We start from the raw sequence: 13,067 nt of genomic DNA on the forward strand, positions 1-13,067 counted from the left end.
ATCATAGGTATAACACTTAGAAGTAGTCATAGGGTTGTCAAGGCTCTGACAATCCACCCCCATTCAAATCATGAGTCTCTAGCCACATCTCTCAGAGTTTAAAAAAATCGTTTATTAGGAGTGAACATGTCTGTGTTACCTGGGGGCAGCCGACACTGAGACAGATCATTCATCTCACCCTTGACCCTGGTCTTCCTCCACCCCCTGGATGTATATTCTCCAATGGGACACATCCATAGCCAATAGTCATCAATCGTGCTCTCCAGTAATAATCTTGCGGGCCAGAAGCTTTTGTGGCCTAGCAATTATCTATAAAAATATTTAAGGTATGCATTGCTTCCCCCACTCCCTTTCTACTAACAACTCTAAAAGACCAGAGAAATATTTTTGAGTTGACAAGGGTACTATAAATCATACTAGGAACATATATATAGGAAACATATAAAACATATAAATTATACCAGGAAACATAATAATAAGCTAGGGCTTATCAAATCATACTAGTAAACAGTCAAAATAGTAATTAAAAATTGTAAGGGTACAAGCCACAAAGTTACATTCATACAGTCATCCTGAAAGGAAGGATAAGAAGATGAATAGTAATAGTAATAGTAATGCTGGCTTAGTAAATAGTTTGACAGTGTTGAGGGAATTATTTGTCTAGCAGAGTGATGTAATAAAGTAATAAAAATGAGGCAAATCTTACTTAACAACTATCTCGCTTAGCAGCAGAAATTTTGAGCTCAATTGTGTCTGTGAGGCCTACTTGTATCGCACATTGCTTCCAAACTAACTCTTCTGTATTATCAAGAGTGAAAAACACAATGGTAAAGAAAGAGGTGATGAGGCAAGAGCGGCTTCATAATTCTTTGTGCTATCTAAAGCTACAATATCCACAAAGAAGGCCAGAGTCATTCACTAACCTTGTTGACTTTCCGGACTAGCTTGCTCGGATGCAATAAGCCTGCCTGATCAAAAAAAATGAGGCAATGTAGAAACAGATAGCTCTACACCAGTTGCTTATTCACAGTGTGGCTTATTAGGTGAACTTCCAGTGGAATCAAAACATAATAACATTTCAGATAAGAGAAAATAAGAGGAGCTGTCCCACCAGCACAGAGAGCAATTGTTCTCTATTCTTCCACGCTGCCCATCAATCACCAGAATGCCCCCAGCAAATCTCAGGAGGCCAGAAAAATCCACATCCTTTCTTACAAACAGCAAGAGCCATAAATGAAACTGTCAACGGACTAATAATACCTGAGAGCAGCAGCTGTCTGCTTCTTCATCTATTTTTCCTTCAGTGATAAAGAAAGTGTAAATATTGGCTCTAATGGTGATGATAGTCCAGTAACTTATGCAATCATTTTAATTACTCTCTTAGCCCCTTGCTTATGGTAGCCACCATGACTTGAGAGAAACTTAGAGCCTTAGTAAATAAACAATAAAGTTAGAGTAAACTTTATTGACACTCTGAATGTACACTAATCGGCATACATTAAAATGAAATTTCATCGCATATGGCTCTCAAAGGGTCTCCACCTCCAAAATACACTACATAAACATGACAAAATAAACAAATACAAAATTATGCATTTACCTACATATATAATATGACATTGTATGACACGTATTATATGACATATTTTATATGAATGTATTGATATTCACGAATTTGCCACTAGGATCCCTAAGTGCAGGGGTGTCAAACTCTATTTCATTGAGGGCCGCATCACCGTTGTGTTTAACCTGGGGGTGGGGGCATGGCCAGCTTGACGTCACTCCTGTCAGGGGCACCTGTGGTGGCTCGAACGCTCTGCCAGCGAAAACGGGCTCTCAAGCTCCATTTTTGGCTGTGACAGCTGCCTGCAATCCTCTGCCAGCGAAAACGGAGCTAGGGAGGGCCACACACAGCCCTCCAGAGGTCCATTTTCACTGGCAGAGGCACCACGGACCGGGCCTTTGCAGTTTCCAGGGTGGCCCCACAGACCAGATCGAAGCACCCTGGGGGGGGGAGTGAGTTTGACACCCCTACCTTAGTGAATCCGAGAACCAAGAATATAATTTATTCTAAGCTAGACATGGCTTCCGTGCAAGCTATTACAAAGTAAGTCAATGGGACCAAAACATTCTGCAGATCCCAACTGCAAGGCCCAGAGGCAATACTGTAGGTGCCCCAGGACATCTCTCTTAGCACCGGCAGGCCTTCTGCCCTACTCCACTTTGACATCATATGTGCAATATCAACAGCAATAAAACAGTAACTAGTAGTACATTGCAAAGAAAAACAACCATCGTTGGAAACACCTTCATTTATAAGAGCGTCAATTGAAAATACTGCATTTCTTCGAAAATAAGACCGTCTTATATTTTTCTTCTCCCCCAAAAAGACACCAGGTCTTATTTTCGGAGGATGCCATCCACTGACTAACCTCACTTGCACGCGTCACCCCCGGCCTCCTTTTTGCTGTCAGAGGCCTTCAGGAACTTTTTCTTCTGTGGCCAGCAAGGCTTTCCTGAAGGCCTCTGAAGCCAATAACAGAGCTCTGGATCGATCTGGAGCTTTGTTATCAGCTACAGAGGCCTTCAGGAAAGCCTTGCCAGCCTTGCTGGCTGCAGACAAATTGGCCCGGCAAGGCAGGTGTCGGGGTGTGCGAGGCCTGGTTACAACGGTCCAAAGACAAGTAGTAGGGTAGCTCCACCCCTCCATCCCCAACCTAGCTTAATTTTTACACGTGCACTCTGGAGTCGGCAGGATCTTAATTAGGGCTTATTTTGGGGGTAGGGCTTATATTGGGCGGACGTGTAAAAATCAAGCTAACAATTACTTTCAGGGTACGTTGTATTTTCGGGAAAGCAGTGTAGAGAATAACTCCACTCAAGAGCTTTATAAATATGGCAGTCTATCCAAAAAAAGAAAAGACAAAAAGATGGGCATTAATAATAAGCTTAATCTAAGGGGGTGGGGAAGGATGGCTGAGAGAATATGGTTCATCTGTTTCCTTTTCGATTAGTTAGTCAGTCAGTCAGTCAATCAGTCCCAAAGGTGCTTTTTAAAAGGCAGCTGGACTTCTGTGGTTTTTCCTTGGAAAACATTTCTCTTCTCATCCAAGACGCTTCTTCACTTCCCCCAAAAAGTAAAGACGCGTCTTGAATGAGAAGCGAAACGTTTTCTAAGAAAGAGCCATGGACACCCAGCTGCCTTTTGGAAAGCACCTTCAGGACAATTGTGACCTGAGGGATTGAGAATGTACATAGACATTCCATCAGTTAATCAATCCATCTGTCCAATTTCTAGGCCATCCCTCTCTAAAATGAATCTGGGTAGCTTCACAACAAAAACAAGTGAAACAATAGAATATAAAAAGAACAGCAGCTACCTGGAGGGAGCAAATTAAAAAAATGAAATAAAATCCCTCATCCTGACTTAAAAGGGCCTGAATACACATTAACTGAAGACTTGGCAGAGGAAGCAGATTTTTAAGGGTTGTTCAAAGGCAGGTAGGGGGAGAGCTGTATGAATCTCGTGTGTGTGTGTGTGTGTGTGTCTGTGTCTCTGTGTGTGTGTGTGTGTGTGCGTGCACGCACGCATGGATTGTTCCAGGTACAAGCTGACTTTGGGAGAGCAGGAAGGGTTTTGTTAGTGGCTGGCAATTCTCAGGGAGGTTTGGTTGGCTAGTGACATGCTTATACTGCTGGATTCCAAACTTGATTGCGGGAAATACGACTTCAGCAACAGAGTGGTCAATGTCTGGAATACTCTACCTGACTCTGTGGTTTCTTCCCCAAACCCCAAAAACTTTAACCTTAGACTGTCTACTATTGACCTCACCCCTTTCCTAAGTCTATAGGGGGCGTGCATAAGCGCACCATCGTGCCTACCGTCCCTGTCCTATTGTTTCTTTTTATTTTTCTATTTTTCTTATATGTATCCATGTATTCATAGCTATGTTTTTATTTATACCTATTATCTTGCAAGCAATTGACAAAAATAAATAAATAAATAAAAATATATAAATATAAATATAAATAAATTCCAAAGTCAACTCTGCTTGCATTCCCAGAGCAAGAACTCAAAGAATGTAAACATGCAACTACTTTCAACGGACGGCTCAAACACCAGTTTCTGAAGAGTGAGAGAGACAGTAAGGCAAAAGTAAAAGGCTGAAACAGCATGAGACGGCCCTGAATCAGGAACAGAGGTACTGTCCTCAACTTATGACCACAGTTAGGAACATAATTTCCATTGCTAAGCAAGGGAGGAGGGTTTATTAAGTGAGTCGCATCTGAATTTCACGACCATTTTGTCCCTGGTGGTTAAGCAAATCACTGCAACTGTTAAGTGAATCATGCAGTCATTAAGCAAATCCAGCTCCCCCCCATGGACTTTGCTTCTTAGTTTGAAAAAGCAATGCTCTCATTCAAATACACTTGCAATACTATAAGTCCATCTTCCCCAACCTGATGTCCTTTTCTATACGTTTGAAGGGGAAGCTAAACCAATGGTAGCCTATAGCAGACAGACTCATAGCCTGCGAGTCCCAGCTTCCAAGCGACATGACAAGCAGATTGGGAATACTAAACTTTTTCTTGTCCTTGGGTGACAACTTCTAGATTGGCTGGATTGAAAACCAGCCTGATCCAAGAACGGCTGGAACTCTATAAATGCTTGAATAAACAGACACATCCTCAGTTGTTGCGTAATGCAAGGCAACATGGGATCGGCTGCAATTTACACCAAGCAGATGCCAATTTGCCATGGTGCACCAAAGGATGCCCACTATTAGCCAACTCTACATCCTCACCAGGCTTCATCTGGCATGCCAGGGACTACACTATGTTCAAAAAGCATGCAGGATTAAGGTGGAGGTTAATAGCTCATAGTAATTAAATATGAAATGGCACACAAACCCTCTGCAAAGCTTTTTGCACTTATTCTTACTTCTCCCAGCACTCATAAACAAGGCCAAATTTCTTGGGTCTCTGGAGGCTAAATAATTCCTATATCTTTCGGAAACAATGCAAAGCAGCTTAATTTTAGGAAGGGAGGGAGGAAGAGCTTTTAGACTATAAACACTTGAGAAAGGTCTGAATGGCCCAGTTTTAAAACCGACCTTAAAAATTCCCTCTCAGAAGATATTGGATCTATAAGTGAAGATAAGTGGCTCAGTTCCAAAGACATTTAATGCAGTTTATTTATTCAGCAACAACTCAAGGTATTTGCAAGTCAGCCAGAACTTTTACACTATAAAGTTGGTGTCTGTGCTATTATACAGATTTTAAAACTACAGTCAGAAATATTAATTATTGTGTTGGAAAAGACTTAATGGCATCTGGCTAGAAACTGAAGCACCAGAAATAGCTTTATGGGATGATGAGCTTGGCATAATTAAGGTAAATGCCAGTCTTTTAAAGTAATCCATCTTAAAGGGATAAGATTCTAAATGTAGCTGGAATTCCAATTTAGCTCTTTATTTTGTTTCCCCACTGATAATAATCCCAGCTTGCTAAGACAACAGGATTTCTCCTATAGTTTTTCCTACCTCAGCTGGTTCCGTATTCCAGGTGAACCTTCTCCTGCGGCCCCTTACTTAACTGGCTCCACTTACCTTTTTTTCAAGCACAGGTTCCCATTCACCACCGGTGAGAGCTGCACACCAAAAACTGGAACTGCTTCCTCGTTGTGCTAGCCAACCAACACCACTCCCACTTCAAGTTTAAAGTGGAGAATTGAGCAACGTAAACCACCCTCCTTCCATCAACCTGGGTGTGCCACCTTTACAACAGCACTTGAAAATCCTGGCATTGAAAACCAGGCATGTGTCCTGGAGCTACGGTGCTACCTTGTGGAGGGGGGGGGGGAATATAAATGAGGCTAGGCAGTGCTGTGTTTTGCAGCTGCAGAGAAAGTCGCTATGAAACTTCTGCCTGACACGGAACACTGGAAGCTTCTGGAATTGATCTGCCACTAGGAAACGCTTTGCCTAGATTATTTCTCTGTGACTGACCCCGATAAAAGATTTAGAAGCTAACCCAGTGGAAACAATAGGCTACTCTAATGCTATTTTATCCCTTTTCCTCTTACTGTATAATTACTTTATATGTTCTGATGAATGCTAACCGTAGACATGAATAGTGGTTTGGTTTTCCTGATAAAAAGAGGAAAACTGCCACTGGTGTTTTATTACAGGTTCTTTTCGGAATAGCTCATCGACTATGTCCTTTGAAACATAACTGGATTTTTGCAACGAAAACTGGGGGACTGGCTTGGCTTTCTATATAGATATAGTCACAGAATCACAGAATCCATAAGGCTGGTAAGGATCTTGGAGGGTCTTCTAGTCCAGCCCCCTTACAACCACAATTGAGAGCAGAATTTCCATTGCTAAGCAAGACAATTGTTACCTGAGCCGTGCCTGGTTCTTATGACCTGTTTTGCCACAGTAGTCACGCAATTCACTACAATTTGTAAAGAAATTGTGCATCTGTTAAGTGAATCTAACTTCCTCCATTCATTATGCTTTTTGGAATCCGGGTGGGAAGGTCTCCAATGGTGATCACACGACACTAGGATTCTGCAATTCTAAACACAGGTTTGCAAAGCACCTGAATTTTGGTCATGTGACCATGGGGATGCTGCAGTGGTTAAGACACTTTTCTCAGTGTTGTAACTTTGCTAAATGAATGGCCATAAGCTGAGAACTACCTGTATTTTTTTTTTTTCATTCGCAGCCTCCTGGTTCAATTTCACCACTAGCCAAACCTGATAAAGGCTTTGGGAAATTTGCAGCATTGCTCCCTTCTGTGAGGTCCTAATGAAGAGATTAATCCTTGTGACTTCACTGTTCATTTTTTATCATCTGAAGCAGACTAAGGCTATCCCTTATGAAACATTGCCATTATCTTTTTGCAGGCTTCACATAAAGTACATTAGACCATTGGAGCCTTTCCCAAATATCCAGCACAACGGTGCTATACATTCGCCGCCAAGTAGACAAGAGTCCTGTGTGTGTTCATTCCAGACAATTATTAATCAGATCTTTATGCAGCCAGATACAGAAGCCTAGAGGATGGATTCTGCAGAAGTTTTAGATTTTTTCTCAGCTCTCTTTTACCCTGCGTGGGAATCAAACTTGCTTTGAAAGAGGCGGAAACTCCATAGATCCGTGATGGCAAACCTGTGGCACGTGTGCCACAGGCAAACTTACCTCACTGCGCATACGGGCACCTCATAGCTGATTTCTGGGCAGTTTGAGGCCTTTTTCGGCCTCCCAGGCTTGAGGAAAGCCTCTGCAGCCTGAAAAATAGGCCCGTTTCATCACTTCTGGTATTAACAGGAAGTGATGAAACGGGCCTATTTTTCAGGCTGCGGAGGCTTTCCTCAAGCCTAGAAGGCCAAAAATCAGCTGGGAGGCGCAGTGCAGGTAAGGGGGCGGGGAATTGGAGCATGCATGCGCAGTAGGCGTGCGCATTGCCTTCTGGGTGCTGGCACACAAGGACACGTATGCAAGTGCATGCACAATTTTTGGCACAGGAGCCCAAAAAGGTTAGCCACCACTGCCATAGATGCAGAGAGCTAAAGAAATGTCCTAAAGCAGGCAAACTCAGGGCTTTGTTAGCACAATCCTATTGTACTTGAGTCTCGTTTGTACAAGCAATTAGCTTCACAGATTCTTTCACCAAGCCTGGGCCAGACCAACCCATAGAACAACTAAACAATATACAAGAGCTTGAGCTGAAGTGCGTCTAATTCTGCATGCAAAATCTGGAATGAAAACCAGGCACCCGCAACTTCTGAAACCTTAGCCAGCCAGGCCTACAAAGAGTTAATCCCAGGTTGTAGTTTTCCAGCTTCTTGGGAACAAATTTGTAAAGTGGGCAACTCGGAAGGAAGTTTCTAAAATGTTTTACTATTTTTGGTACAGCTCTAGGCCCTTCCTGAAAAACAGTGATATAAAATGGAGGAGGAAGGGGAGGGAGAGGGAGGGAGAAGAGGACGCACAAATGTTTTCTGGAAGCATGGTCTCTTGCTCTAGGACTCCCTGCCCCAACCCAGTGCCCTCCAGTGACATTGCAATTCTTGTTACTCATTGTTTGCACAAGCAACAGGCAGGCTGGGAGGTACCTGGGGTGGGCTGCCTGAAGATGCTAACTACTTCAAGATCAAAGAAGACGAGCGGATAGCGAAACAGCTTGCATGCAATAATAATAAAATAATATTGCGAACGTTTACCTTTTTTATGACCTGCCTTCTATCTGGCTTTTAGCAGTACTTAGCAGAATTAAACACCAAGAAAAGAAAAAGGAAAACAGGCTGCAAAAGATGGTCCATTTGTACTTATTCTATAAGGGGAGTCTGCCCTCGTGTGAACCAACCAGAGCATCTCAACGAAGGGCAGAATAGATAGATAAGCCATCAATCAAGAAGAGGTCCACCTCTCAAAAAAGAGGATTCACACATGCAAGGGAACAACTCTGAGCTGGCCCCTAGAACAGGGTTCCCCACTTTTTCTGGGTTGGCGGCCCAGAGCGGGAGAGGGGAGAAAGAGGGGATGGTTTGGGGGGGGGGCAGGTGCATGTGCATAAACACACGCAACATTCACGGCAACGCTCACCCAAGTGGGGTCACAACAAGGCTCACCCAAGTGGGACCGCCCCCGCAATGAGACTCCCGCAAGTGGGGCTGCGACGAGGGACCACACCCGCCCGCAGTGAAGTTTGTGCGAGTGGGGCCATGACTGACCGCAACGCTCACACGAGTGGGTCCATGTGCATGCACAGATGCGTACGCTCCGGCCGGTCACTCATGCAGTCCGATGGCAATTAGGCCATGGCCCAGTAGTGGACCAGGCCCCACAGGATGGGGATCCCTACCCTAGAATATTTTGATTTCTGACTGCTGTGACATAGCATCGGCCTCCTACTTGAACATCCTGGGATCATGTTCACTTTAGCTTTAGTATGTGGTGGTGGCGCAGAAAAATAGAAAGGTTCTATAAGTATATCTAGAAATCAGTACAAAATGGGCAAATCTCGTTTAATATCTGAAGAGTTGTTACATTTAATGTATAGCACTGCCTGGGAAATTTGCTGGATTGAGTAGTTGAAAGATGAGCCTCTAGGGTAGTGTTGCTCAACCTTGGCAACTTTAAGACGTGTGGACTTCAATTCCCAGAATTCCCCAGCCAGCCATGCTAGGGAATTCTGGGAGATGAAGTCCACAGGTCTTAAAGTTGCCAAGATGGTGTCCCTGCAGTTTTCTTGGCAAGGCTTTTCAGAAGTGATTTTCCATTGCTTGCTTCGTAGGACTGAACGAAAGTGATGGGCCCAAGGCCACCTAGCCAGCTTTTGTGCCCAACATGAGACTAGAACTCACCATCTCCTGGTTTCTAGCCTGATGCCTTAACCCAGGGATGTCAAACTCAAGGCCCACGGGCTGGATCTGGCCCACGGGGTCGCCCTGGAAACAGTAAAGGACTGGTCCATGGTGCCTCTGCCAACGAAAACACACACACCCCCAACTCCGTTTTCAGCTGCGAGGCCTCCTGCAATCTTCTGCCAGCGAAAACGGAGCTCCATTTTCGCTGGCAGGGCGCTCGGGGTACCACAGGCATTCCTGATATGAGTGATGTTGAGCTGGCCATGCCCAACCTGCCGCCCCGGTTCCCCCACCCCGCCCAAGGTCACACAACCCTGATGTGGCCCTCAATGAAATCAAGTTTGACACCCCTGCCTTAACCAGACTATCCCTCCTTGTATTCTTGAATTAAACAATTCTTATGGGTGACTTTATTCCATCTATAAGTAAATTGTTTTGGGGTGCACTGAAAGGTGGGGGGATGTCTTCATAGGGAAGTCAACAAAGACACATTGACCACCGCAACCACGTGATTCAAGTCCTGTTTGTTTGTTTTTTACAACTATCACATACATACAAAAAAGAATGAGCCTTTGCTTATGCAGCCATCTCCACTATCTGGAGTTTTCTTACAGACACATATGAACACCCATGGATAACTTCAGGCTGCTCTCTGGGCTAAACATCTCTAATTACATTATGTGCCATAATTTATCTTAAAAGTGCAGAACTTTTCCCTTGAGAATCAAACATAATCCAGCTGTTAAACGAGTCTCAAAAATTACACTTGTACTTGTGGGGAAACTCAGTTTCATGCAATCGTTTCATTTGTTCAGTACAAAACAATAAGAGCTTTTCATGGACACTAAAACACCCTTAATCTTTAAAACACCCTTAATCTTTTTTTCTTTAATCCCCTCCGTTACAGTGTAAACAGAAATAAGAGCAACCCACCCAGCTTCCAAATGACTTTCACTGAAAATACTTTCAGGAGTTTTGAGATACTTTTATTAACTCTTCCGTTAAGCTCCAAAAGGTACAAGGTTTTATGAAACCACTCAGCTAACAATTGAGGCAACCCCACCCCCACCCCAAAAACAGAATATGCAACGTAGTTAAGTAGCAGGCAAATTTTGATGAATCCATAATCCCATCAACAAAAAATACAGTAAGATGAATTTCTGTCCATTCCAATTACACACTTAAATTTAAAATAAAGGGATGAGCCAACCTTCACATTATTTTCCCCCTTCTTATTCCTGACATATAAAGGAGGTTTTTTTAAGTCTTGTTTTTACCATATAGTCTTCAAGACACTCCAGTCACAACCTGAAACTAAGCTTTTGCTTAAATTAGTACCTCATCCAAATCCTTTTTGATCAGAGTACACTAAATCAAAGCACTCTTGTATCCTTTTCATGAAATTTGCTTTGGAGGCAGTCTAGTGTCAAGCTCTTATGAAGAAAGAAATTCTAATTGTTCAAATAAACAAACATAGCAGCTGTTAAGTAGTTCTAGACAAAGGTACAGTTGATTTAAGGTTCTGCAGACAGGTGCCATGTATTCACTCCTAAGCACCTTTCAAAGTTTCAGTTCAAAGTACTGTGCATGCGCGCGCACACACACACACACACACACACACACACACTCCTATGGAAGCCATATAATTAAAAAGCAAAGAGAAATCAGCATAAAGCTAGCCAGAACATCTGCAATATTGATGACCCAGCAGATGCCATTCAGTCCTTCAACTACGTTATTTGCATATTACATCTGTTGGACCCATAGACACCAATTCCAGTTCTACCTGAACGTCATACTACTGCAGAAACTTGCAAAACTGCAGCATTTCTTTAGCACATTTAACCACTTGATTCCTGAACAGTATGCTGAACTTTCCGATGTTTTGCAATGGCATTAAGCCCCTGGTATGCGGAAGCTATGGAGAACAAAAAATTTCCACTGCCCAGGGAAGCAGGGGAAAAGCCACAGGTTTCACATACATTGTTTGAAGAAACATTAAGTTAATATGAGGTCTGGTGGTGCAGTGGTTAGAATGCAGTATTGCAGGCCAACTCTCCCCATTGCCAGGAATTTGATCCTGACCTGTTCAAGGCTGACTCAGCCTTCCCGCCTTCCAAGGTCAGTAAAATGAGGAGCCAGATTGTGGGGGGCAGACTGCTGTAAAGCATTAAGATACTGCTGTAAAGCATTATGAAGCAGTATATAAGTCTAAGTGCTATTGCTATTGCTAAGTTTCAAGAATGAAACTATTTATCATAAATTTCAACAGAAGGGTGCAGGCCAAGGAGAAAGAGTTTGTGGAAGGCGTTGGGATCAGTGGCTATTAGCCTTGATGGCAGTGTGATTGCCCCTGAAGCCATCTGCTGGGAGGCTAGTGGGCTTCCTTCTGCAGATGGTAGACTCATAGTCGGAAGTGTGATCCATCAGAGCATGGCTTAGGTTCTTTTGGTCACCATGAGAAGACAAAGGTTCAAGTCCACCCTCAAGTAGAAAAGTTCACCAAGTGTTGTTTGAGTCAATCATTCTCTGGAGCCTTTGGTGCTCTCACAGGTTGGTAGTTTGCTTGCTAATGTTTCATTATCCAACTAGGGGAAGATGTTATCCAGTTGGGTAACAAAACATCTGCAAGCAAACCACCAACCTCAGACTCCACAGTTCAAGCTTGATCTTCATATATTACCTTCTATTGGTACCAATTATTCTCTCTCAGCCAAACCTAAGTCATAGGATTGGGGTAATGTAGGAAAAGAGAAACAGTGCCTACCTATACTATAGCATTTTCAACTCCGGAATGAAAGTGAAAGAAGAAATGTAACAAGCAAGTAAATAAACAGGAGATAAACTATACCCACAGAAATTGGCAGCCTCTGGTTTTGTTTTGTTTTTTAGTTGAATGATCAATGCAGCACTGAACAGCAATCATATGTATTCATTCTTTGATTGCAATATGCCATTTTATCACAGGCATTCTGGTGCCTCATTTAACTAAACACTCAGTTTACGAAGGAATTTAAGAAAGCTGCCTTGTATGAACATCCCCATTTGATAGAAAGTAAGCTTCCATCCAAGTATCCATGAAAATGATTGAAACGTTCACTGGTTTCCAAAGCTTCTTCAATCTACTTGGATAAGCAGCGAAACGTTTCAAACAACAATAACAACAACAAAATAATAAGTCCAATTGCCATGATTCAACTTCCAGACAATTCTACCTGGATGCCTGAGAATCTTCATCAACAAGCTCTTCTGCATGCATGAAATAGGTGGAACTGGGGCTGTGCCAGTATGGCAGCATTTTTGTCACCTTGATAAAAATAACACATATTTGCAGATCTGGAAAACTGATCTGAAATACACCCTTTCCCTATGGCAAGAAAATGCCTTTTTTTTCCTAGGCTAAGAGCTTCGAGTGGCCTTCTGAGATAATACCATCCCAATAATGTGAGGGGGGCATGAAAGATGTATGCAGTCTGAAGAGAAGCCAACCAATCAACATGATAAAGCCCCAGATCCACATTTTGGTTTTCTTCAGCAAATCACTGAACCATGGGTAACTTATTTCCAAGCTATCAATAAAAGAGAATTATTCCTTCTGTAGTTGGTGAGTCACTATGAGACAGAAGCACTGATGATATTACTTAGTTTGGGTAATGAAACATCTGCAGGAAAACAACCAAGTTAAGAT

General features: G+C 42.9%; 1 protein-coding gene across 11 annotated transcripts in view; it reads right to left on the bottom strand.

Moving 5' to 3' along the window:
* Nucleotides 1–13,067, bottom strand: part of NEDD4L (NEDD4 like E3 ubiquitin protein ligase) — a 301,315-nt gene that overhangs the window by 207,454 nt on the left and 80,794 nt on the right. Inside the window, exon 1 of one of the 11 annotated variants that reach the window (XM_087927437.1) lies at nucleotides 5,610–5,708. The exons of 6 other annotated variants lie outside the window; for them this stretch is intronic. The gene's annotated coding sequence lies outside the window, so the exon portion shown is untranslated. Of the gene's footprint in view, nucleotides 1–5,543; nucleotides 5,709–13,067 lie in introns of those variants that run through there. 4 more of the 11 variants (XM_087927438.1, XM_087927432.1, XM_087927436.1 and 1 more) reach the window with 4 other exon arrangements.

Source organism: Pseudonaja textilis, chromosome 2, assembly GCF_049901715.1.
Source record: "Pseudonaja textilis isolate UNSWEBS1 chromosome 2, rPseTex1.2, whole genome shotgun sequence".
NCBI lineage: Eukaryota > Metazoa > Chordata > Lepidosauria > Squamata > Elapidae > Pseudonaja > Pseudonaja textilis.